The sequence below is a fragment of the Eulemur rufifrons genome, chromosome 3 (genome assembly GCF_041146395.1).
Source record: "Eulemur rufifrons isolate Redbay chromosome 3, OSU_ERuf_1, whole genome shotgun sequence".
Taxonomy (NCBI): Eukaryota; Metazoa; Chordata; class Mammalia; order Primates; family Lemuridae; genus Eulemur; species Eulemur rufifrons.
Genome location: NC_090985.1, coordinates 55,174,543 through 55,199,713, shown reverse-complemented (window position 1 = coordinate 55,199,713; position 25,171 = coordinate 55,174,543). Strand labels below are relative to the sequence as shown.

Genomic DNA, 25,171 nt, shown 5'->3' with positions numbered 1-25,171 from the left:
AATTATGGATGTGTAACATTTTGCAAAAATACCTTCACTGAGATTTTTGATAATATTTTCATATGGTGTGAAGATAGGCCATTTAATGAGCAACTGTGACCATATAAGAAACATGCTTGCTTCTTAAAGTATTCTTAAAATGTGGGGTAATAGCAAAATTAAGCATAACTATAAAGTTTAATTGCTAAGGTGTCCATCAAATAATTATAAAATTGTATTCTATCACTTAGTGCTATTTGACAGGCTGCCATCATCTTGTTTTATCAAAATAAAACAAAGTATAATATTTGGCATCAGCATTCTAATCTGATGTACGTTTTGCCTGTCTCACCTACCCCTTGTCATTCCAGAAAGTAATTAGGTCATCCAGACATTGATGGACCAGACTTGTTGGGTCGTCTGTTTTTTGCCATTATTCTCAACAGACTCCAGATAATTCTAATTTCCTTATCTCAGTGGAAAAATACTAAAAAGGCCCATGCTGAAGTTAAAAGGAGCTCTGCTGGAGAGTAGGTAGGATTAGCAAAGGCCTGCCCACTTACTCTTAAAATCCACTATCTTTTGAGCATTGGTGCTCTACTTCCTTCCTTTCCTATATACCATTATGGTCTTTTCTAGCTAGTGTTTGAAAACTATGGTGACCTTTTTGTATGAAAAATAAATAGGTTATTTAGAATTTTATGATTCTGAGTATTCAAAATTAAACCTTTAGCATTTTCCATTTTTGTTTGTTCGCTCAGTTCACTTCAAATCAGGGATAATTACATTATTTAGTTTTGTATGTAGTTGCTATTTCAAAGTATCCAGATTCTCCAGTTCTCCAGATTAAGGAAATAAACATTGTCCTTCAAGAGAGTGAAAAAGTATCAGCTAACCCTCACTCTCCTCCTAACTACAGAGTATTTCTTTATATGTGAATGTGCAATATCATTGTGAAAATCTGTATTTCATATGTACTGTCAGACAAATCACTTACCCTATCTAAATCTTGTTTCTTTCTGTTGTGAAATGGAATAACAATGGCTACTTTGCAGGATTTCATGAAACAGTACCCATAAATGTGATTGCATATGTAATGATAAATACTACGTTGCTGATTGTCTTATACTCAGCCCAATTTGCCCTTGTGGTCATAAGTTGGTACAAATTTAGAGAAAATGAAGCCATACCTCCATGTTGGTATCAAGCATGGGTACAAGAAAACATCAGTCATATGATATCGAGCTTATAGCAAATAATTCCATAGGTCCCATTCAGTCACTATGAACCCATATGTATCTGCAGAGATCTCGTGTTGCAGAATAAGAGGCCTGAAGCCTATGCCTGAGTATATCTTTAGATTTTTTTCCTTGAGCACTTGATATTTTTATTTTTAATGAAACTCTTATATAAAATGCTAGTGTAAGGATAGCAGTGATATTGATATTAATAACAGTTACTATTTATTGAGCTTTGTTCTATTCTAGACACTGTTTTTGTCACTTTATATACATTTTCTTATTTACCATTACAACACATTTATGTTGCAAGCAGCACTATTCCCATTTTACAGATGAACAAACATAGGTTTAGATGGGTTAAGTAAGTTCAATTATGTATAGCTCATACATGATGAAGTTGGAATTCAATCTTAAGCATCACTGCAATTCCCAGTTATACAATCAGCAGACTTTTGCAGATGCCAATTACTAGGCCAAGGTTACAGGGTATTGCCCTTCTTTGCAATTTGCATACATGTTTATCAGCAATTTTTTTTTTTTATTCTTTAGTTTGGTTTTAAAGAGAAAGCATTCAAGAACTAAAACAGCAGTGACAGCAATACTTTATGCTAATTTCTCTGTTGCTTCTAAGACCACAGCAATTTAAAATCATGTAGAAGACTGCATACCATCTCAAAACCATTCTATGACCGTCTTCAAAGTTCCGAATTTTCTGGTTTGCATAAATCTAACCTTGCAATTAATTAATTTAACCCTTTCTTGATTGTCTTCTGTGTTCAAGGCCCTGTATTAGGCACTGTGGAAGTAATGACAGAAATTCTAATATGATCCAGCAACTTTTTGCACACTGTGTTAAGTTTTCAAAACAAAGATCTTTCATTATAAGGACTCTTGCAAATGTGTGGACCATGTTGTACCTTAAAATAGAAGATCCGTTGCATGTTACCAGAGTTTTGAAACAACATCTTTGTCTAATGTGGCAGCCAATTTTCAAAGTAGCCTACAAGTTAATATTTAACTCTACCTAGAGGGTATGATATTATAAAAATAATAAACTAGTTTAAAAGGAAAAATTGTGCTCACATATTAAGCATTTGTTTAACTGTTCAGTAATTCATAGAAAATGTATAACTGTTGTCTAGTTTTACAGTATTCTTAAAAGAGGGTGAGTGCCCGAACCAAATATTTAGCATTGGGAATTATAAAATCATAAGGCGATTAAGTTAGCTAGTCTCAGAATTCCAATATTGCTTTTTAAATGACTTCAGGATATAGGAGGTACTAAGGTTATTATCTGTTATCAGGAATACAGTGGAATTGTACAACTGGATAATAACCAAACAAACTGACACAATGTAAAATTACATTATCAGTGTGTTAAAACAAAATTGCGCCCTAAAGGAGTCCACATGCCAGCTCAGAGCTGCAGTGTAATTATGCTTAACTCTGATAATTAAAATACAACGGAGATCAACAGAATCATTTTCATTAAGAAAATTATTAATGATGGTGGTATAACAGTAATTGATTGCAGAGCACCACAGGATAATGTGATGCCGAAAACCCAACATGTTTCATGAATATCTGAGGCTTTTTCTGGTTATGTTCTATTAGAATGAGAAATATATTTTGAGGAGTGAGCAATTTATTATTCCTTTTCTAGGAATCAGTGATTACAAAAATGGCTGCTTTAGAAAACCACAGTTTTGATTCAAATTGTCATTTCTAAAGGGTTCTTAAGGTCAGGACAAGTGACCCCACTAGTAACTATGTTATTTACAATAGAGCTGTCTGTTGCAAATTGCAGATGACAGTGACTTCAGCAAATATTGGGCCTTTTGTCATTTCCATTTCTTACTATGCATTTACTGTTTTTGCAATTATGTTAGTGATTTACTGATGTTATTTCACTCTGGGTCTGGTCATACTGAATAGTCTATGTCAGAGTTATTATTAATGTATGCTATATGATGTGAAAAAATACATTTGTTTTCATATAAACATCACACTGTGAGTTTTCTTAATGCAATGTTGGTAAATAGCCCTGTATGATAATACCATTAACTACCTTAGTGGATTAGATGTGTTATCATATGTTGAGGAAAAAATATTCTAAACTGCCCTGGATCCATGCATGAATGAAGCTTATGTCTCTTAGGGGTAAAAACCCAGTTAGAATGCTGGCAAATGATAAGAACTAAGAATATATCAGTTTTATAAGTATAAAAATGAGAAATGAAGAGCAGGGTCTTTTGAGAGGTGACTCACTATCATTCAGGGATGTTAGCTTGTCATTCAAAGAGATGTTAATCTTGAAAGCTACCCCCAAAAGTGTCTTTGTCAGCTGAAATGAGGAACAACTCTTTAGGGTAGATTTTTTTTCAGAGTAAGGTACTGTGAATATTTTTAAAAAAATAATGCATTACATAGAAGAAATTATTATATTATAAATCTAAGTAAAAAAGGCAGAATATGTGGTTTTGTGTCTAGTATGATTTTAATTATATTTAAAAAGTATATGAACAGGGAAATATGCTGGAAAGAAATAGTGTGAAATTATAAAAATATTTCTGTAAAAGTAATAATATTTGGAGAGTTTAGGTATCTTTTTTTGTCATTTTATCCACTTTGATTATTTTCCTTATATAATTTAAGAAAAATATTTGCAAATGGAAATCATTCGTTTTCTTAACTACATCCTTTTTTAAAGGTGTTACAGGTATTTATTTATTGTTATTCTCTTTTATTATTTCAAAATATTATGGGGTATAAATTTTTTTTGGTTACATGGATCACTTTTTGTTGGGTGCTGGAGTCAGGATTATAAGTGTGTCCATCACCCAGATAGTGTTCACTGTACCTGTTAGGTAGCTTTTTGCGCCTCTCCTGCCCTCCCCTTCCCTCTGCTTGATTTCCACTGAGTTTTACTTCCCTCCGTGTGCATGTGTGCTCATTGGTTCTACTCTTCTTTTTACACAACCCAAACTAAGAGAATAAAGAAATATTTGGCTTATTTGATAAGTGTCCCTTATTCACAGAATTTAAATTATTTTCTAGTGATATAATTTCTTTTTTTTAGTATCTCTGTAAAAGTCTGGAGACTTTGTTTTTCATAAGATAATATTCCAAATAAAATACAAGTAATGGAGCACATGCTATGCTCTGTGGATGGTATGTCCCAGGTGTCATGAGGAATACAAATGAATATGAATCACCCCCAGGCTTAAGAGGCTTATTGAAAGAGCTTAATTGATGAAGGCTGCGTAATACTGAATTCAATCTCACACAGTCAAGGAAAGGGTCAGAGAGGATGTGGAATTTTGGTTGGCTATTGAAAGTTAAGTATCAATCTGAGAAATGGGGTGAGGGCTTTTAAGGAGGTTAAAATTGTGTGCCTGAAAGCTTATAGGCTGTGATGCCTTTGGTGTATTCACCAGAGTAGCAGTGCAATTTGGTTAGAGCAGAGACTTTACAAATGAGACTTGTGAGGAGCAAGCCTCCAAAAGGTTCTGAGGGCTGTGTTGTAGGCCCACTTGAATGCTCAGTCTGAAGACCTTATCATGGGGGCAGTGGAGAGCTACTTGCATTTCTGAGGCTTACATGATCAAGTTGGGATTTTAGTAAAATTATTGTATCAAAGGTGAAGCTTAGGTCCATCTATTAATAAAACCAAGACTCTATCAGGGAAATAATGTTGGAACTACATTCTTATAGAAGATAATGGTAAACCATCCACCTTATTTCAACACCAAATGAATCTGCAATCCACTCGCCCCACCACCATCATTTTCCTGTCCAAGAGCCACTCCTCTCCTTACTTCCAGGTTACCTAGTTTGGATTCCATGGGTCCATCATTCTGATCACTCTCTTGGACCCTCTTACCCTTTTCTCTGTCTTTTACCTACCTTGCAATTTCCCATTCTGGCTAATCCAACTCTCCACTTCCTCTTGGATATATCCAAGCAACAGAAGTTAGGTCAGTTAATATTGGTGAAGTGCTTAGAATGGCACTAATTCACAATGAGTGCTATGTAAATGTGTAGTCAAAATAAAACAGAGGAACCACTGCCACTACCAGCAACAATAAAAAACAAATTCTTACCTGGTTTTCATTACATTTGACCACAAGGAGATATGAGCCCTCAGTGTATGTGATCTGACAATACAAATTTATTTTCCTAATCAATCTTTAAGGTGACAGTTACAGACTTCTGTCTCCCCAGATATTTAACATCCTCTAAGATAGTGACCTTGCTTCTTATTTCACAGAGACAATGGAAAAGTGGCAGCACATATAACCCTCCAATGATCTCCCAACACAATTAGACTGATTACAAGGATTAATATGGTCCACAGGACCAAATCTGGCCCACTGCCTGCTTTTGTAAATAAAGTTTTATTGGAACACAGCCACAACAATTTGTTTATACATTGTTTATGGCATCTTTCACACTGTGACATCAGAATTGAATAGTTGTGAAAGAGATCATCTAGCCTAAAAGCTTGAAATATTATTTGGTCCTTTACAGAAAAAAACTTGCCAACCCCTGAACTAAACCTCCAAAGTTATTATTACCTTGGTCTAATAGGCCCTACATGATCTGTACCTGGATACTTCTTTGGTTTCTTTTCTATTACTTCCCAAGCACTCAATAGCACAGGCCCCTTGCTTTTCCATGAAAATAACAAAGAATGCTACTACCTCAGGGCCTTTGCACTGTGCTCTGGTTCTCCATTGCAACCTCTCTGGCTTCTTTCAGAATTCCCCCCAGATGTTGTCTTCCCAGATAATCTGCCTAACTATCCTGTCTAAAATGTTTCTGCTCTCTTTCTGTCTCCTTCTTTTGTTATATCAGTCAGCTCAGGCTGCTATAACAAAATACCGTAGACTGGATGACTTAAACAACAGACATTTATTTCTCATTGTTCTGGAGGTTAGAAAGTCCAAGTTCAAGGTGCTGGCAGCTTCGGTATCTGGTGAGGGCTCTCTTCCCAGTTTTCAGATAGGCACCTTCTTGCTGTGTAGTCACATGGTGGGGGGGAGAGAGGGAGGGAGATCTCTTGTGTCGCTTCTCATATGGGCACTAATCCCATTGTGAGGGCTCCACCCTCATGACCTAATTGCCTCACAAAGGCCTCACTTGCTAATACCATCACATTGCCGTTAGGATTTATGAATTTTGAAGGAACACAAACATTCAGTCTGTAACATTTTCTGTCTCATTTATCTTTATATCTGACATCGTACCATTTATTAAAGAATTTTAATGTCAAGCTCCCACACCTAGAATGGGAATTCTAGAAGGACAGGAATTTTGTGTGTCTTTTAAACAGTGCATGGCACATAGTAGCTACTCAATAAATATGAATGAATGAGTGGATAAATTGGATGCAGCTTTTTCTTTAACATAGAAAGTAACATAAGATATATATTTAATAGTATTCTCACATTTCTCTCTTTGATGTTCTTCAACTTTCTGAGGTATTCTCAAACTTTATTATTTAATTTTGCAATTGAATTTTAACTATTGCATTTATAATTTACAAGAAGTCTTTCTTGTTCTCTGAATCTTCCTTATTTCATATTACTCTTTTTATGTGGCTATTATTTCCTTTATCTCTGAAAATAGAGATTGGAGGATATATAGGAAAGTGTGTGTCCTGTGCATTGTTTCCTTTTCCTGCCTATTCTAGTCCCTGTATTTAATGTTGAAGGCTTTCCTAAAATGGCTTGAGATACATGGATGTCTGGTTTATTTTTTAACAGCAGGTCACTAAAAGATGCATGGAAAAGCAGCTTGAGTAGGCAGGGCTTATTGACTGGTGGATTTTGCATAGGGTCATAAGATGACGGCCCAAACATGGTAAGGAAATCCTTAAATAACCATATATTTAATTTTTGGAGTCTGAGCATGGTTAGTTTCTCTAGAAAATTCAAGTGTCGTGAGATTTATGGACCTGCAGCCAGCATTTGAAAGACTTAGCAGGAGAGTGAGACCAGATGGTACATCGGGGAAGTGCTGTCTCATTGTTGAGAATGTAGTTTATCCCTTAGTCTTCTAATTCAGGTGTCACATTAGCATCCCTCTTCACTGAGCCTGTGTCCCTGCATCTAAACTCTCTCTACTACAGTTCTTCAAAGACTAAGCCTCCATATCCTAATAGAGTGGGGACAGGATGTCACGTAGCTCTACAGGGAATGGCTGGGAATGTAGGGTAACAACATCGTTTTCATAATTCCTGTCCAAGTTTTAGCTTCACTGCTCACCCTACCTCTTACAGCACCAGGTTCCTTTACTTCCTGATCTGCTTCAGGAGTTTGTGGAATCAATCTGCTTGCTTCTTGTTGGTCTGCTGCTGTTCAAGATCTTGGATTTCAGCTTTCAGTACTCTGAAATGTCATTTATCACTCCATCAATTTGCTAGCTTCCAATATTTTGTTGACTTCTATTGCATACTCTGCCCTGTCTCTTTGACCTTATCATATTCTTTTCTTCTTTACTGTCATTTTAGCAAAAGGGAGTAGAAATAAATGCATACAATCAATTCACCATTGAAGTGCAGTCATTCATTTCCTTATCAGGAAGCCCTCTCTGACTTTCTTATATAAACTTCTGTAAACTTTTCTGCCCTCGTTACTGTGACAACTTCAATTCCACCATCTTCTCTCCTGTTGAGCTGTTTTTAAAACTCTATCGAAGTGACTCTCTTACAGGTCTCCTGTGGTATACTTGTTGTCAAGTTTTCATTCCATCCCACTTGATCTAGTCGTCTCTTTCCATTCCCAGGGACGTGTCTCTCCATCACTCCCAATATGTTAAATGTTTCATCCTCTAGTCTTTCTTCTTCTCATTTATGTTTCCCCTAGATTGTTCTCATCTATGTTTTTAAACTACCTTACCCCTTACAGCCTCATTTCTCACTTATCCTTCCCAGATACCCTATGTTCAACCATACCCTAGTATTTAAAGTTCCTCAGATGTCCCTTGCTTGTTCATATCCACCTTTGTACATCATGGTTCCTTTGGCTGATAGTCTTCTCACCACCTTTATCACTGCTAACAGGCACCATTCAAGACTTAGTGTGTAACAATGTCTCTGAAAGGCCTTCCCTGCTCTATCCCAAGAGAGCTCTACCCCTAGCCTGTGCATGGTCCCAAGCTGATGCAAACACCTCAAAGGCAATGACTCCGTTTTTCACCTTTATAACTCCGCAGCCGGCAGATAGTACGCACCCATTGAATTTTGGATTACTATGTGATGAATTTTACGATACATCATTCAACAGACTAAACTCTAGATTTACTTTCATAAATTACTATGGAAATCATTTAAAAATCCAGTACCCACAATGCCATTCTGCTCATATCCAGAAAGGTGTTTCATGCCTTCATGAGATTTTTTAAATGCTAGGAAATCTAAAACAAGAGGATTTCTTCTGAATATCTCATATACACATAGCATATATTATGCTACATCAGTCAGCATGAGAATGTATAAAGAATTTGAAACAATTAAAATCTACATAGATGCAAGAGATGCTGTCAAACCACAGGGCTTTGTTTGGCATCTTTGCAAGGCAGCCTTGCCAAGACATTGGCTCACTATCACTGGGCAGTTCTTTTTGGATTCACTTTACTGTCTGACAGCAACTGTGTCTGTTCTCAGCTCTTCACTAGGGGAAAGTCAGCCAGGCCGCTAGTCTTTGCTCTGAAACCTGAAATTGGAGGCTTTTCATTTTACCATTGGTGTATAAGTCAACCCCATTTTTGAAGGCTATTTTTAAACTTAAAAGGTCACCTTATATGCCATGACATACAGTAGTACTTCTAAGAAGATATATTCTCATTAGTCCGTCTGAGGTCTTTGAAGACTGTCAGACAACAGTGGGGTCAACCAAGGTAGTGTATCGTGGAGTTGCAAGCAAGAATATCTCAACCAAGGTAATGGATCAGAAATACATACATTTAAGTATGAATGGATATGATCTTTCTATCTATCTATTTATATAGTTCTATCTACCTCCCATTGAAATTCAATGATAATAAATTACTAAAAACCAGTTTTTCCTTCAGAAATCTAGTTTTTATCATCATTGTCTGGTCTCTATTGTTGCTAAAAATTTTCAAGAATGATCACACTCTAGTTTAGCAACCTTTAGTTTGTGCAGTCTTTCAAGAAATGGAAGTTTGAGAGGTTTATTATGAAAACTTAACATTTTCAGAATAATTATCAAATATTTATAATGAGGAATTTAATGTTTAATAATGCATCTCTCAAATGAGTAATGTATTATATTTCTGGTCCCCTCCTCCCAAAAAAGGATATATGATTTGTCTATAAAATAGTAAATAATTTGGAGTCCGTCGATGTCAGAACTCATATTTTTATGCAAATAAAGTCATAAGTAAAATTTTTGCAATATTGCTATGTTTTGAGTGTAGGTTTCTAGATTATAGTGTGAAGTTTTTCAGTCAAATGTTCTCAACTGTCAAATCCAAAATGCCTGATTTTAACCCTGTGGAGGCAAATATAGTGGTTTGTGAAGGATATTTAGGCGAAACAATATTTTAGGTCAGAAGTTCTTAACTCATAATTTTGCATTTTGAGTAGAGACAGATAAAGAAACATATCTTTCTATCAGTAAGATTAAGTAGAAAATGTAGTTTAAGAAATTGGACAAGTTACTTTTTATTTTATTCATGGCTTTAAATACTCTTTTTGTTAAACTATCTCAAGAGGAATTAAGATAATTTTTACACACATGCAAAAATGAAGCAAGATGATAAAGAAGCAGAACATTACATGAAATTTGGGAGTTGTGTGTTCTTCAGGTCATTGAAATATTTGAGTTCCCACTATGTGTCTAGTAGGGAATCTGTTAACATTTTGCAATATGTTCAAGTTACTCTTTGTGTTGGTTGATACTATGGTACAGTTTGACCATATCAAAATTAAATCCCCTTTTTTTGAAATTTGACTAATGTCTTGCTACTTAATATGTAGTCTGCCAACCAACAATAAGGCATCAGATTGTTAGAAATGTACAACCTGAGGCCCCATTCAGACCTCCTAAATCCATAGTTGCATTTTAACAAGATCCCAGGTGATTTGTGTGCACATTTAGGTTTGGGAAGCCAAGGTCTCGTGATTACTGACATGACTTTAACAGCAGAGTATACTATGGGATGGAAATAGTTAACCTTGCTATACACTGGTGTAATAACTCTCTGGCTGAGACTTGTGAATTTATTTGCATGTTAAAGGCAAATATCAAACACAGTTAGGACATGAGGAGATCATAAAGGAAAAATAAGAATGTTGAAAAGTTCTTCCTGTTTTGTCTTTAAATATACAACAGCTTGAGTGCTATCTTTTTTTGGCACTCCCCCTCATTCCCACAAATGGGATTATAGAAAAGAAAAGAAAATGTTGCTCGATTCTATTTAATGGGAGCACTTATTACTATTTTTCCTTTTCTCTCCAACACCTCTTACTTTATATTAGGCATTAAATTGTAATGCTGTTTCTTTTCATGGTAAAAATGTCTCCTCTGTGTGTATGCCTTTAAATTAATTCATTGTTATTTTGCAAAACAAAATGCTAAATAAGTACTTAGGGGAAACACAGGCCCCTTGACCCCTGGAACTCTCAGGAGGCTTGCCTCTGTCATCCTTCCTGCAAAGTAAAAAGGGAAAAAAAGAGAAGGAAAAAAAAAAAAAAAACAAATTTGCTGAGCCACACATTTCAAGTTGTCGACAACCCCATCCACGAGAAAACAGAAGAAAATATATATGCTCTCTGTCCTGTCAAAAGGCTTTCGCCTTATCTTGAGAGACTGTCAGGGCAGGAACATCAGTGAATGGACAGGAGTCTATTAAATTAATAAGCTGCTGGATGGTGTCTGGAGAGTTATGATGCTCCATAAATCCAGTTTGATCATGGTGGACAAGGTTTAAATCTGCAGACTTCTAATACACATCCAGTTCTTGGATTGGATTTGAAGTTTTGTGCCGGAGACACAGAGATAGTCCTGCAGCATGTGAATTAAGATTTATCTTTTTTTCCCCATCCTTTTTTTTTCTTATACTACTTACAAAAATGAAAGCACCTTAGGGATCCTAGCAAATGTTACTGCTGGAAATGAAAGAACTGTTGTCAAGGTGAAACCGTGACCTAGAAGCCTAAAATCAAACCTTGGTCATTCTATTCAAGCAGCCCCATCAGAACTGAGTGTAAAAGGTCTCTGTGGAAGGAAAGATGCCTGAACTTATCTATAACCTATTTTATAGTGAAGCCTGTCAAATTCTACTCGTCTATATTTATGACAGAAAGAAAACTAATGGTGTCAGATCTGCTCTATAGTAATAAAAAAATCAGAAAATATTTTCTTCACCCCATTAAATAAAGTCCTCTGATATAGCCTTTACTATGATATAATGTTTATTTGAGTTTTTGGCTTCCAACCACTTGAAGCCAAAGAAATGTTATTATTCAAACAAATTCCCAAATAAACTATTATGTTTAGGTTGAGAATAACTTATTTACATGCTACTGATAAATAAAATCTCTGAAGTAAAAAATGGAATTTGTTCAAAATCATAAAATCTTCCCTGTTGAGTTGGTTTATTACATTGCTTATAATATTCAAAGCATGAAGAAATTATTAATTACATGTTCATTTCATCCACTTACAATTGTCATTACAAAGTTAGACTTTATTTTCTTACCTTGGATCTTCATGTTAGAAAAAAATCTAGAATGAGAGAAAATTGTTTGTTATACCCAATGCTGCACATCCATTTAGAATTATTTAAAAGTCACCATTAGATCACTTCATCATAGAATTATACAAGTCATACAACTTTCTACTATAAGAACATATTAAATCATTATGGGGTGTGGAACACATACAGGAGAATGTAGTCTGCCTGTAATCAGTGTGCATTGCGAACAAAGCACTGTTCCAGACACTGAATTATTAAATACTGACAAATATCTTATAAAAGTGGTATGATTACCCTCACTCTTAAGATAGGGCCATTGAGGTTCCCGGAGGTTAAGTGATGTGTTCAAGGCATAAAGCTAAAACATGGCATAGCTCAAACTGAACTCATCTCTACTTTTCATTCATTCGTTTATTCTTTTTTCTTTCTTTATCACATTAAATCATTCCTTCATTCATGCAACAACTATTTTTCAGAGCCTACTATGTGCCAGCCAATTTTCTAGGCACTGGAGTGAACAAAACAGACGATAATACCTGCACGCATGAGCTAACATTTTTGTTAAGGGACCAAAAATAAACAGTAAACTGATTCAGATGTCCAAGTTTTTCACATACACACACAAACACACATCTGTCTGCCTCCTTTACATAGAACCAACTAAGAGAAAACAAGAGAGTACATGGATGAAACCCTCTTGTTTCCTAAAAGTACCTGCTCTGGAGTTTTTTTATGGACCTCTGAAAATTACTGAATTTTTCAGTAAAACATTATTTGAGTTTTTCCCCCCATAACTTACCAGTACCTTTCTAATCATTAAAGTCCTGTCCTGTAACACCAATACACTGCCCGTTATTGTCAGGGTTTAAATGAATATGTTGATAATTACTTCGTACAGTTTAGTTGTAAATAAATCTCCTTTGTGTCATGGTCCCCCTCCACCGCATCAGTATTATGTCCCTAGCCGGGAAATGCTTAAGAAAACAGATGAATCCCACACTGTGCCCTACAGGTCAGAAAATTCTGGCTTTGTGGAACAGAGAGGAGGGATAAGTCTTCAAGGCCATGACTCTTAATGGGAACTCCCTGCTTCTGGTTTTCCAAGTGCAATCCTAGAGGCTGTGTCAATAGAAGAATCTCAGCTGCTCCCAGAGGCAGGAAGGAGACCATTATGTTTGCTTCTGTTGAGAGGCTAATAGAACTTGAGAAAGGAATATTGAAAAGTTTTGGAAGACTTTTATCTAGTGAATATTCCACAAACAGCATCTCTCCTAAAACATTTACTTGTATTCTGATCCCAGAATACAGAATACTTTATTCTAGAACATAGTCCTAGGAAACAGAGAAAGTTTGGGATCCATGCCTGACTACTAGGAAGCACTCAAGAAATATTTGTTGAATGAACAAATGAATGCGTTGGCTTCTCTCTTTCTCCCCTTCCCTTTTTTGCCCTAGTTTAAGTCTAAAGCAGAAAGAATAGATTGGGTTGGGAAGCAATAAAATAGATAATAATTTATATTTAATATATTTGTATTTAAAGGGTTAGATAAGCTGATGTCTTGTTGTTAATGCTTTTCTATTCTTACGAGATTTTGTATTATACAGACACAGCCTTGTTTTGCATCCTAGTGAGGTTTCAGTCATTCCAAACGGAACCATATTGGAAGTATACGTGGTTCAACGTCTACCCTTCAATGCAGAAATAAAACATTTGAAGTTAAAAGGCAAAAAGGAAACTAAAATTTGTCAAGCACCTACTTTATAAGCAAATCTTGTATGCATTAACTCCTTACAGATACTCTGCAAGAGTTGCTATAATTATTACAGGTGAAGAAACTGAGAATATATTTTTGGTGAAGGTTACATAGCTAAAGAAGGATAGAGTCAGAATTTAGAGTCAGAATTTAGACCTAGGCTTGTCCACAACATAACATTGCCTAAAATAAAATGGTGTTCATTTCTGCCCAAGCACTTAACTTTTCATCATGTTAGAATTAGACATGCGTACCAAATTAATGAAACAGTTTAGCTCAAAATGGTTTGGGTGTAAACAAAAAAAAAATTATTTTGAAAAACACTGAAAGGTAGGAGATAAATTACTGCATAAATAAAAATATATTATAAATAAAACATTTTCAGAGAAAAATCCCTTGCCTTTAATTCTAGTTTCCTTAATATATTTTTAAGTTAATATTGTCATATAAAGAAATGTACAAATTGAATAATCAAGAGATAGACTATATCCACCATTCCAGAAGGATCTCTCGTGTTCCACACAGCAACCACTGTTGATTTCTATTAACATAGAGTAGTTTTGTCTATTCTTAAACTTCAAATAAATAAAATCAGATAAATGAAATCACACACATTATGACTTTTTTGTTCAATATGTTTTAGACACTCATTCATGTTGTTTTGCATATCATGGTTTGTGTTTTTATTGCTGATTAGTGTTTCTACTGTATGAGTATGCCATCATTTTTATTATCCAGTTTCCTATTGATGGATATTTGGGTTGTTTCCTTCACATCTACAACAGTGGATTATTTGAAAGAGGAAAACAGTTTTTATTGAGAGAGTCTGGAAGTGTCTGGTCAGCTATGGTATCAAATCAAGGGACATTTCCACTGAAAGAGTTTTGTCAGACAAGGAAGGACACAAGCCAAAATCCTTTGCTTTTGTATTTCAGTGACCTTTCAATCTCATTGACCCTGATCAGTCTTTAGAAATTAAAGCCAATTGCATCACTAGATTTTCCTGTACCTCCAATCTATCAGTTATCTTCTTGACAGCCTAACCAAAATGATTCAAAGATGAATGAATTTAAAGATTTTTCAATGATCTTAGTGTGTGAATATACATAGACTTCCTCACTTTTCGGGTCTTTATTTCTCTTTGTCTTATTAATTCCCTTCCACAAAGCAACAGAGCTATCTTAAAAGTACTTTGAAATCCCTGGATGAAAACAGCCAAAGCCATGAAAAATATCAGCATTGTTATATCAGTTAATAGGCAATTGAAGCTATGAAAGGAATAACCAGAAAGACAAATGAATGGCCAAGAGGTAAAACAATTATTTAAAGGAGAAATAATGGGTAACAGTAACCAGGGTTCTGAGAACAGGAATAAAACATATCAGGAGAAGATGGACCTTAAAGGAACGTGGTATACTTAGACTTAATTAAAGGACTATGAAAATAGACACTACTAGACATATCAGATAGCTTTGGTAACTCTCTACACGAATTAAAGTGGTAAGAGCAATGGTAGCATGTATTTTGATCTGTATTTTATAGAAGCATATGAACCATTGCCAGAGAAATACATTTCTGAGAAACTTCTCAGAACCAAAATTGCTCATAATGTTAAAAAGAAAACAAGAGCAAATTTAAAAAATCCTAAGAAATAAGAAATCATACAGTTAACAGCAATTGGCTGCTATGCCCTGACCTTCAACTCTGAAAGTATGATGAACTAATGTGGTTGATCTGTTAGTTGAAACAAATGTTCAGAAATGTTGGAACGGAAGCATACGAGACATGAGGGAGTGAGCTGGTTCTCTGGCCAGCCAAAAAGTCCACTGATACTAGAGGATGGGCAATTCATTTAAAAATACAAGAATTAGTAAATTATTTTTACTATAAAAGTGAGAGGAGTGCCATAAAACAACATAATTATAGTACTACTACCCATTTATAACAAGGTTGGTTTTTTTCTTTTTTTCTTGGACAGGGCTATATAGATGTTTGTCTGGAGTGAAATTACAAAATATCTCCAAAGCTCTAATTAAAGAATAGAATAACTCAGATAGAAAATTCAGATGTAATCCCCTGCAGACATACAAATTTGTAAAATTATGCTTTTTATTTGGACAAACTATTTAAGGCTTTTGAGGACAAGGATAATAATTTCTTCAATAGTTTTCCACAAATTTAAAATTAAAGTGTAATATAGCAATTTACTTACCAAAACCACCCTGTTCTGTAAAAAGAGAGAGAATGAAGATAAATAAAAGCTTTCCATACATTAAAAATTTCTTTCTTAAAGTTCTCCATAAGATAAGGGTTAAAACCACTAGCACTCATTGGAAACATAACTGCCTTGGAATGGAAAAAATGTCTTTTGTTTTATCCTGGTACTAACAAAGAATTTGGAAAAGAAAGATAAACTCTTTCTGGAACTCTGTTTAGGGTGCTCTTTATAATAATTTATTTCACGAATAACGGCCAATCTTTGAAAACTGCCTTGAATGAATAAATTGGAAACTGTTAATCAAATACATTTTTTGATAAACTCAGAAGTCATCTTGGATTTCAAGGGCAGTGGCTCTACTCTTTAGGGTATTTTTTTTAGCTTTTTGTTGAATCCCAAATAACATCTAACAGTGCTCCTAGTATATTGTCCATAGGGGAAAACCATGCTGGAATCTCAGCCAAACTCCACCTCAGCTGCATTTCCATTGTAAGATCTGGAGCTCACAACCTTGTAATGTAATTCCAGAATAGGCAGCACATTCTCTTTGTGTACTAACAAGGCTGCAAATGATAGTGTATAATAGTGATGGTCAAGAATGAATCCCCACCACCCACCAATGAATTAAAGCCAGACACTAAGGGTAAAATTAAGTATTGCACATGTGTTAAAAAATGACTTTGACAACAAAGATAGTAGATCAAAGCATATATACATACACATACACATATATGTATAAATATGCTGTATGAATATATGTATGTATGTGGAGACAAACATATTCTTTCTTTAATAACTACAGCTAAATTTGTTAATTCTGAATATGGAACTTCTGGTACCACCATGCCCCCTAGCTCCACATTAAAGTATTGTTTTAGCTTTTAATAATTAGATGGTTATTTTGTTTCCCCTTAAAGTGTTAGTATCTTTTACTAACTAATACTTACTGACACTATATAACATTTCAGATAAAATTTAACATATAAAATTTCAGGTCAGATATAATATCATAGAAAGCATTATACTGCAGACATAAATGATAATCAATAAAGAATGTAAAATAGTGTCTTAAATATAACCTATTGGTCTAAAAAAGCCAGTCTGTTCTTCTCAATCCCAACACCAGCAAGTAGGCTTGGCACTAAATAAAAGGGGCATCAGGTCAGGGACTAGGGAGCCATTATGCTTTGAAATGTCAAAATTCAAAAGCAGAAAAGTGCTTCAGATATTAAAAAGCGTGGTTGGTAATATGGCAGATAATCTATAATTCTGATGAAAAAAGTTTTAGTCTAAATTTTGTAAACCTGTGTGAGTTGCTTAATAAGCTTTGAAAACCCAATTACATGAATTAAGAGGAAGATAGCCTCTTGGCAACCCAGATAATAAATAAAAATTGTGGAAGAAAACAAGGAAGAAAAACAGAAGGGTGTTATTTGTATTTAATAAAAATGTTCAAGTTTTGCATGGTGTGGAATCATTTTTTTTCAGTTTTGTTTCATGAATAGACTAACTCAAAAGACACTAACATATTCACTGGGCTTTTGACTTTTCTATGAATATAGGTCTGCATAAGTCCCTTACCCTAAGGGCTCATATGTCTTTTAATATGTATTCTGGGGAATATAATGTTTTTGATAGAGGAAGAAATCTATAAAATTTACCCACCAAAATAAGGGAACTAAATTTTCAATTGTTAGACCACAGACCTCTAGAATACTTTTCAGCTTCAAATGGTCTGTTGGCAGTATAGTTTCAATAAAGGCTCCAGGGAAGTGCCAAGACCAGCTCCACTTTCTCCCTTTTTCTCTTTTAATCCCTGTGGGGCTCTGTGATTTTTTTTTTTTTTTCATGGCTGGACTAAAGTTGTGTCAACGGGAGACTTGCACCGTAAAGACCGAAATGTTAAAGAAAGCTGCAAGGAACAGCTTTGAGGCAAGGTTTCAAGCTTTGTCATCACGCTTGAAGAATTTTCTGTTTAATGTACTGTAATGCAGTATTCAACGGGGACACGTTTAATTGAGTTTTACACAACCCAGTTGGGAGTAGCGCTGCAAGGTAGGTGATGTCTAGGTTTTTAATCTTCCACTCCGGAGAGGCTTGTTGACGGAGAGGTTCTTTCTCTTTGTAAGAAAAAAAAAGGAAGCATGAGAAATGATACATCCGTGGATAAAACCAATTGGCAACCCCCAAAGGAATGAGGGCGATAAGGCGAATCCAGCACTTGTAAGAAATAAAAGAATCCAACTGTTCATTTAAATGAGAAACAACACGCGTGATGGAGGAGGCAGGGAGGCTGGGCTCAGGAATGGGGAGGAACCTTGACTGACAGATAGACCCACTGATGCCGGAGGAAGGAATTCCAGCAAATTCCAGCAAACAATTGGGAACTTGTTAGGGAGATTATCAAGGAGATACTTATGGAAGAATGGGGCATTTTTACATTAGGAACAATGAATAAGGTGGCAGGAGTGGGCGGGGAGGGAGCTGCTATTACACAAACAGCATTTAAAATAAATCACCGTTTCTTTCTAAAGTCCTAACCTAACCTCTGTATCAACCTGGGTAAAAATAGCACCAGACCCTGTCAAAAAGACAAAATAATACCTTATATATCAGCTCCAAGGTATTAAATTTTCTTAGCTCTGGCAGTCCTTTTTTCTCCTTCTTTAGCAGCCTATGCTGGCAAAAGCACGAAGCAGCTGCAACATCCAAAGATTGCATTACTGTTTTGTCTCCATGACACTGGGCCTAATATGTAGCTCCAAAGTTGGTCCAAGTAGCACTCTTTCAAAAAAATTTTTTTTAATATTTATTACCAACTTTCTGGTCCCCAGCAGAGGAGGGCAACTATTAATAGATAAAGGATTCCTCAGTATACTCATATATTTAAAGCATCCACTTAAAAAGGAATGCTGGTACGCTACCATATTTTTTCCTTGCAGAATCTTTTGGGACTGTCCCTTTTGATGCTGTCTCTAACGTCGATGGCTAGTTGTTGGTGTGCCTGTGATTCCACCCCAGTAGAAGAGTGTGCATGATAACACAGATTCCCCTGAATTCCTGCACTCCACCTGCAATGAAAGACAACAGTCTAAGAATGTTCCATTATCTTTCATCAGTGTTTGTGGCATGCAGATAACTGATGCATTGTTGCCTGTCAGGATTGTTGCTAATTTAAGGCTGCTGACATGGAGCCTGATACCCTGCCCTTCAGTGTATTATTGCCATGGGAAGCACTGCTTTTTTTATACTTTAGTCTTAATTTGCTTTATTCAACAAATATTTCCAAGACGAGGCACTGAAAATAAAACTGAGAACCGTTCAGACACTGTTATTGTCCACATGCAGTTTACAGTGTAGTGGGGCAAAAATAATAATCGCACAGATAGATGTAACATTTTAAAATGAAAAATTGACTTGTGATTGGGATGTGGATAGTAAATAAACAAAAATGATATTTTATTTTATTCATGGAATTGACCTAAGAGATCATGTAGATCATCTTATATAGATCATTTTGGTTATTACTCATATTCATTCAACAAATATTTGTTATGCACCTACTATGTGTCAGGCATTTTTCTAGGTGCTAGGTAGAAAGCAGTGACTGCCTGCTCTCACTGGACTGTAACATTTTCTCACTTCTTGTAGCAATCTTATAAAACGGCTACTATTTTGATAATATTACCTAACACTTAAAAGCATCTTACACTTCTTGAAACATTTTTGTTATTACTATCTCATTGAAATTGTGCATCAGTCATGTGAGGTAGGTATTGACCCATTTTACACAAGAGAAATTGGAGGCCTGGAGACATAGAGTAATTTTGCCAAGGTTACACTGGAAGTTAAAATTAAGTGTGTGGCTCCTGATATAGTCCAGTATAATTGTTATTTTACTATGATGTTTCTTATTGTGACTTTTTCCCATTTTTCAATAGTCTGGAACAGTGTTTTGAGTTTTTGAAAGGCAAAGGTAATTATCAGAAGTTGGGAGTCAATTGGTCAAAATAAATACATGGACTTGAAATTTTTGATGCATCTCTACTTAAGATGGGATTCTCATTGAAAATCAGCTCATTTTGGTTGAAATAGATGAAGAAAATTTGGCCTTACACAAATATGTAACTGGAAAAGGGAGGAGTATTTTAATAGCCTTTCCAGATAATTGTGGATATTCCTTTATGGTTGATTAAATAAGTAATCTCTTAAAGGTTGGTAGGTTCTGAAACCATATCAATGATTTTTTGTACTCCATTGCATTAAAATCCATTGGTCTCTCTTGTATTGGTGTCATGCTTTGGTTGTTTGGAAAATATTGATTCACTGAGTTCTGCAGGTCTTCCAAATGCTAACACATTCATTACACCGTATCAAGCATTCACTTTCATTATAACCACCACTGATTTCATCATAAAATTCTTTAAATATTGGTATGCTTTCAAGTTTTCTAAACTTCTGATTTTCACTTGAAAGCTAGAATAATTTTAAATACTTTCAACTGTTTTTATTTAAAAAATCAGCTCAGAGGGAGCTAGTGTTATTAATAGGCAGGGATCTTTTTTATTTTTTTATGTTTTTTATTTCAGCATATTGCAGGGGTACAAATGTTTAGGTTACATATATTCCCTTTGCCCCATTGGAGTCAGAGCTTCAAGCATGTCCATCCCCCAGAGGATGCACACCGCACCCATTAGGTGTGTATATACCCATCCCCTCCTCCCCTCTCCCACCTGCCTGACACCTGATGAATGTTATTACTAAATGTCCACATAAGTGTTGATCAGTTAATACCAATTTGATGGTGAGTACATGTAGTGCTTGTTTTTCCATTCTTGGGATACTTCACTAAGTAGAATGGACTCCAGCTCTATCCAGGATAATACAAAAGGTGCTAGATCACCATTGTTTTTGTGGCTGAGTAGAACTCCATGGTATACATATACCACATTTTATTAATCCACTCATGTGTTGTTGGGCACTTGAGTTGTTTCCACATCTTTGCAGTTGTGAGTTGTGCTGCTACATTCACATACAGATGTCTTTTTATAGAATATCTTTTGTTCTTTTGGGTAGATGCCCAGTAATGGGATTGCTGGATCAAATGATAGTTCTACTTGTAGCTCTTTGAGGTGTTTCTGTATTACTTTCCACAGAGGTTGTACTAGTTTTCAGTCCCACCAGTAGTGTATGAGTGTTCCTATCTCTCTTCATCCACACCAACATTTTTTGTTTTGGGACGGTTTGATAAAAGCCATTCTCACTGGAGTTAAGCGATATCTCATTGTGGTTTTGATTTGCATTTCCCTGATCATTAGAGACGTTGAGCATTTTTTCATATGTTTGTTGGCCCTTAGTCTGTCTTCTTTTGAAAAGTTTCTGTTCATGTCCTTTGCCCACATTTTAATGGGGTAGTTTGATTTTTTCTTTCTGTTTTTCCTGAGTTCTATATGGATTCTAGTTATCAGGCTTTTATCAGATGTGTAGCTTGCAGACATTTTCTCAAATTCTGTAGGTTGTTGGTTTGCTCTAATGATAGTTTGGGATCTTATCAGTCACATGTTTGGGGACAACATAAAGGCTGAGCACATGGCTCTAGAAATCACCTACTCCTAATCTTATGACAGTTCTTGGTGACTTGATTTTGCAGAGTACAAAGCAAAAAAAGGACTAGGACTTACCAGGAATATGAAGGGCAAAAATCTACTGTTTCAGCTCATTTTCTGTTTCTATAACAGAATACCACAGACTGGGCAATTTGTAAAGGAAAAAAGTTTATATAGGTTTATGATTCTGGAGGCAGGAAAGTCCAAGAGTATGGTTCCAACAGTTGGTGAGAGCCTCATGCATGCTGCTTCATAACGTGGTGGAAGGTATCACATGGTGAGAAAGAAAACGAGAGAAAGCCAAGGAAGGCCAACTAGCTCTTTATAACAATCCACTCTCATGGTAACTAACTCACACCCTCTAGAATTAACCTGCTTCCCCAGGGAAGGCATTAAGCCCTTCATGAGAGTAGAGCCCCCTACCCCAAACACCTCCCACTAGGCCCCACCTCCTAATATTCCTCAACTGAGAAATTAAGTTTCTGACAAATGAACTTTTGGAGGAAACACTTAAACTACAAGATATACTTAATGAAAAAAATTGTTTAGATAAGCTTGCAAAAGGTGATAATTTGCTTTTACTTTAAAATATCCCTGCCATGGAATTTAGGGCCTCTCTCTGAGATAGCCCCCAGTTTTGTTTAAATCATAATTTCAGAAATGAATCCATGAAATGATTGACAACTATGTTCAGGAATAGTTTAAAGACTCATGTATTTTTTTGAAGAATCAAGGGAACCCATAAGTGAGATAATTCACTAAAAGAAAGGTCTCCAAAAATCTCATTATAGGGTTTATCTTGCTTCTGGCATGGTGTTTAAGAGCATGGACTCGGAACCTAAGCAGCCTAGGTTCAATTCCTGGTTCTGCCACTTATTAGCTGTGTGGCCTATTCAAGTTACCAAACTTCTCTGACATGTTTCCTCCTTATGAAATAGGAAAAACAAAAACTTCTACCTTATGAGGTCATTTGAGGATTAAATGACTAAATATATATAAATGAAGAGCTTATATGTATATGTTCGACACATGATAAATGCTATCCAATGGTGAACAAAAACTACTTTAAATAAATTTCTACATTTATATAGCAGAGCAATATAAACCTAAATCATACATAAGGAATCATGATTATTCAAAGTTAAGATTTTTAAGTGAACTGAATTATTAAACATTAATATTTGGAGTTGGTGTTATTTGAATCATCTATCTTTGTGCCTAGAGGGTAGTGTTTAGGTTCAACTAAAAATCTCTAAAATGCATTTGAGTTTCAGGGACAGCGAGAGCTGACTTTGTGGCAAGCCCTCCTTGGGACCCTGCCATCTCACAAAACTTCCCATTTACTCTATTGTTTCCTGCTTTCTTTAGAAAAGTAAGAAACAAATAAAATATCTCTTTTTCTGATATAATCAAAAAAGTACTTGGACAGCCAAGCAGCAATTCAGTGACTGAATTAAAAGGATAGCAAAAATTATCGATATCACACCTGCTCCGAAGAATAGCTTCCGATCAGTGATTTTTGTGTGAGTGTTCCAAAAATCACCACTTCCAAGGTTTTGGTAGAAGCTTAATTCTTCACCTCTTTTCTTTGCTCTATACCCCAAACTCCCAATTTTAGAATGATACTTCACAAATCAGTTTGGAGACAATGTAGCCTAATGTAGCTCACTGACTCCATCTGTGGTTCTTCAAATAGTCCAGCAGTTCTGAAAGTGTGGTCCACAGACCACTGGGGGTCTGAAGACACTTTCTAGGAAACCATGGGGTCAAAACTATTATAATAGTATTACTAAGATGTTATTTGTCTCATCCATTGTATTGATGTAAATGCAACAATAAACTGCTAAAACTGCTAATTTGCTAAAACATTAGCATAAATCAAGGCAGTAGCACCAAACTGTATTAGAAGTCATTGTATTTTTTACTACCAGACACTTAAAGTTCAAACAAGCAAACAAAATGCAGTGTTATTTGAGAGGGTTCTTCATGAAGCAGTATAGTTTCACATTTATATTAAATCTAAACTCTTGAATACATGCCGTTTTAATATTCTCTGTGACAAAATGGGAAATACCCATGAAGCACTTTTGTTTCATATTCAAGTACCATGGTTGTCTCCACAAAAGGCACTTATATGATTGTTTGAGTTAAAAGTGGAATTAGCCACTTTTTTCATAGGACACAATTTTTACTGGAAAGAATGTCTGACAGACAAACTATGTTATTTAGATTTGGGCATTTTGTAGATATTTTCTCAGAAATAAAAGAAGGGAGCCTATTGCTTTAAGGAAAGCAACTGACAGAACTTATCGCCAATGATGAGTCAAGCTTTCAAGCAAAAATTAGAATTTTAGAAATTCACAGTGCCTGCCACTATGAGCTTAATAGCTTCCAATACTTCAAAGCTTACCTGAAGAGATTGGTAGTGATAATAGTGAATGTGATTGTTTTTGTGGTAAATAAGGAAATGGGCCAACATTTGGAAGATCTTCCTAATGTGAGCTGCTGTTGATCAAATGATCAATGAATGATGCTACAATATTGTGCATAGGTAAAAAGATTCACTAAAAGTGCAACATAGGTAAAGGGACTTAACAGCACGAAAAGTTCTTGATTTGAGGTCAGATTACACACTTCAAGTCACCTTTAAGACAGTAATACTTGCTGAGTTTTGGTGTAGTATCAAAGAAGAATTCCAAATTATCTGGAAAGGCTACTAAAAATGCCTCTCTCTTTACAACTACGTATCTATGTAAGGCAAGATTTTCTACATATATTTCAATCAAAACAATATATGACAGCAGACTGAATGTAGAAAGAGATTTGAGAATACAGCTGTCTTCTATTAAACCCAGACATTAAGATTCATAAAAATGTAATACAGTGCCCCTTCTCACTAATTTTTGTTTTAAAAGACATAATTATATTTTATTAAAATACCTTATTTGTGTCAAAAGGTCATGTGCTTACTATTGTCATTTTAAAATGGATAAACATGGTATATATTTTTTATCTTTGCTTTCTGTTGTAATACATATCAATAGAGTGATCAATAGAGTGACAAAGCCAAAGCTTTAACCAAAGCTCTTTGGTAGGCTTGAGCCACATAAATCAAACTTCTTTGTAGCCCTCATTTTTTAAGAGTGTAATGGGGTCCTGGGACAAAATAGTTTGAGAACCCCTAAGACAGATCACATAGGAGGGACTCAAAAAAGTTTAATTTGCAGGCTGCTTAGGTCAGGCTTCAAGGTCCAGACAGATAGGCCATTAACTCTTCTCAGCTCTACACACCTTACATAGCAGTTGCCAAATTGGGAAGAAGCTCAGCTGAGCTTGTCCCTCACTGCCCTTTCTGATCTTTACAAGCCTTTACAAGCTGTTCTCTAATTCATTCAAAATAGAAAGGATTTTTAAACATGTGCTGGCCTAATTTTGGATGAAAGTGAAATGTCAATTAGGAAGTCTAATTTAGCTCTAGCCACTAAATTAAGCTTTTTCTACCTTGCAAAGCAGCAGACAGTGTGGTGCAGACGTGGAAAAGACGACGGAGCTGACATTTCAGTATGCCAGTTTTGCTGACCTGCATTTTCTTACAACAGGAAAAAGTAGTACTTCAAGCAACAGAATTATCCTTTCCTTAAGATA

General features: G+C 35.5%; 1 protein-coding gene across 3 annotated transcripts in view; it reads left to right on the top strand.

Moving 5' to 3' along the window:
* Window positions 1-25,171, top strand: part of ZFPM2 (zinc finger protein, FOG family member 2) — a 458,837-nt gene that overhangs the window by 309,272 nt on the left and 124,394 nt on the right. The gene's annotated exons all lie outside the window — the stretch shown is intronic.